Genomic DNA, 3,344 nt, shown 5'->3' with positions numbered 1-3,344 from the left:
ATGTCTCCCTCTCTCTCTGCTCTTCCCCCTCTTGTGCTCTGTATATGTCTCCCAAAAATAAATAAACATCAAAGAAAAGAAAAGAAAAGAAATAATAATGATTTGAACAGAAATCAACAAAATTGAAAACAGGAAATCAATAGAAAAAAATCAACAAAACCAAAAGCTGGTTATTTGAAAAGATTAATAAAATTAGTAAGCTTCTAGTCAGGCCAACTCTCTTTTATCTAAAAGAGAAGATACATATTACTAATACCAGAAATGAAAGAAGGGGCATCACTGCAGAGCCTATAGACATTAGAAGAATAATAAAAGAATTACGAACCACTCTATACTCACAAATTTGATAACCTAGATGAAATGGACCAATCCTTGAAAGACACAATTTACCAAAACTCACGCAAGAAGAAATAGGTAGCCCAAATAGGCCTATATCTATTAAATAAATGGAATTAATAATAGATAGGTTCTTTTGGAAACAGATAGGTTCACTGGTGAATTCTACCAAACATTTAAGGAAGAAATGATATCAATTCCCTACAATCTTTTTCAGAGAATACAAGCAGAATAAATACATCCTAACTTATTATAAGAGGCTGGTGTTACCCTAATACCAAAACCAGACAAACATATTACAAGAAAATAATACTACAGATGAATATCTCTCATGAACATAGATGCAAAATTCCTAACAAAATATTCACAAATTGAATTCAACAATGTATTTTAAAAATTATATACCATGATCAAGTGAGATTTATTCCAAGTATTGGAAGGCTACTTCAAAATTTGAAAATCCATCAATGTAATCCACCACATCAACAAATTAAAAAGAAAAAAAATCACATGATTATAACAATAGGTGCAGAGAAACCATTTGACAAAATCTGACACTCATTCATTAAAAAAAACCCTCAGTAAACTAGGAATAGAGGGGAACTTCCTCTACTTAGTAAAAAATATCTACAAAAACCATTATAGCTAATATCATATTTGTGAGAAACTCAAAAGTTTCCTACTAGGATCAGAAACAAGACAAGGATATCCCCTCTCACCACTCCTTTTCAACATTGTACTAGAAGTTCAAATAATGCAATAAGGCAAGAAAAGAAAATAAAGGTATACAAATTGGGAAAGGAGAAACAAAACTATCTTTGTTCACAGATGACATGATCATCTATGTCAAAAATCTCAAAGAATCAACAAAAAAATCCAGGAGCTGATTCACTGCAGAGCCAAAGGAGGAGGGGAGAGGCCTAGAGTACACCAACATGAGCAAGTTGAAATCATCACAGAAGGATAAAATTCATCAGTTTATTAGCTTCACACACTCAAGTGAAAAAACAGTAGTAAGTTGTCTGTTTCAAAATGACTGGAGGTTAGATATTGCAACAGACTTTTTTTATCCAAAATCTTGAACTTTGTATATGTGAGAGTATAAAAGGATCACTGGACAGGAAGAAATTAGAACAGCTATACAATAGATACAAAGATCCTCAAGATGAAAATAAAATTGCAATAGATGGTATACAGAACATATGTGATGACCTCGTACTTGATCCAGCCAGCATCAGTGCATTGATTATTGTGTGAAAGTTCAGAGCAGCAACACAGTGCAAGTTTTCCAAACAGGAGTTCATGAATGATATGACATAGAAAAACTAAATGCCCAGATACCCAAAATGGAACAAGAATTGAAAGAACCAGGATGATTTAAGGACTTTTACAAGCTTAGTTTTAATTTTGCAAAGAATCCAAGACAAAAAGGATTAGATCTAGAAATGGCAATTGCCTGCTGGAATTTAGTGTTTAAGGGAGATATACATTCTTAGACTTATGGAATAAATTTTTATTGGAACATGATAAATGATCAATACCAAAAAATACTTGGAATCTTCTTTTAGATTTCAGTACAATGATTGCATATAACATGTCTAATTATCACAAAGAAAGAGCATGGCCTGTTCTTATTGATGACTTTGTGGAATTTGCATGCCCTCTAATTGCTGGGACAGAAAGTACAATAGTGTAGCACTAAAGGAACCTTCTAGAATATACACAGTCTGTATAATACAACAGAAAATTGCACAGTCAATTTCTGCTGGCTGGACTGAACTGAAGATCAGTCCTCACAATTCAGACTGAGGGTTGTGTCAAAACTTTAAGGATATATCTTGGACCATATAGTATTTCATTCGTCTATTGGTGGTTTGGACTTATATTCTTGTCTGGGCTGATTTGAACATTCATAATTCCAATATTGCAGATTTCATTTTCTGTCTGTGGATGATACTAGTTTATTCTCCCATAAGTCTTAGAACATATAAAAGTCAATCACTTTCCTATATACCAGCAATGAACAAGTGCAATTTGAAATTAAAAACACAGTACCATTTATATCCCTTAGCACTCCCCCAAATGAAGTACTCAGGTATAAATCTAACAAAATATGTACAAAATATAAGGAAAAATAAAACACTGTGATGAACTAAATTAAATAACAACTAAATAATGGAGAAGTATTCCATGTTCATGGACAAGAAGACTCAATATTGTCAAGATTTAGTTCTTCCCAACTTCATCTCTAGATTCACTGAAATTCCAATCAAAATCCTGGAAAGTTATTTTGTGGACATTGACAAACTGACTCTAAGGTTTATAGGGAGAAGCAAGGGACCCATAATAATTGACACAATATATAAGGAGAAGAACAAAGTTGAAGGACTGACACTACCTGACTTAAAAGTTAATATAAAGCTACCGTAACCAAGACAGTGTGGTATTAGCAAAATAACAGACAACTAGATCAAAATAACAGAATAGAGAGCCCAGATATATACCCACATAACTATAGTCAACTTATCTTTGACAAACGAACAAAAGCAATACAATGGAGCAAAGACAGCCTTTTCAACAAATGGCACTGGAATAACTGTACACCCACATGCAGAGTAATAAATTTAGACACATACTTTATAACCTCACAAAAATCAACTCAAAATGAATCATAGACCTAAATGTAAAATTTAAAACTATAAAATTTCTAGAATATAGTTTAGGAGAAAATCTAGACGACCTTGGGTATGGTGATGTCTTTTTAGATACAACACCAAAGATGCAATCCATGAAAGAAACAATTGATGAGCTGGAATTAATGAAAATTAAAATATTTGTATTGTGAAAAATAATGTCAACAGAATGAGAAGACAAGCCATATACTGGGAGAAAATATATGCAAAGACCATCTGAAAAAGGACTGTTATCCACGATATACAAAGAACTCTTCAAACTCAAGAATAAGAAAACAAGCAACTCAATTAAAAACTGGGCCAAAGACCCTATAG

The 3,344-nt window shown here is 32.6% G+C and overlaps 1 pseudogene; it reads left to right on the top strand.

Annotated features, from left to right (window-relative positions):
• The first annotated feature begins 1,271 nt into the window (after positions 1-1,271).
• LOC122467802 lies at positions 1,272-2,032 on the top strand (annotated as a pseudogene).
• Positions 2,033-3,344: the final 1,312 nt, after the last annotated feature.

The sequence above is a fragment of the Prionailurus bengalensis genome, chromosome B3 (genome assembly GCF_016509475.1).
Source record: "Prionailurus bengalensis isolate Pbe53 chromosome B3, Fcat_Pben_1.1_paternal_pri, whole genome shotgun sequence".
NCBI classification, from domain to species: Eukaryota; Metazoa; Chordata; class Mammalia; order Carnivora; family Felidae; genus Prionailurus; species Prionailurus bengalensis.
This window is presented reverse-complemented; position numbering and strand designations above follow the sequence as displayed.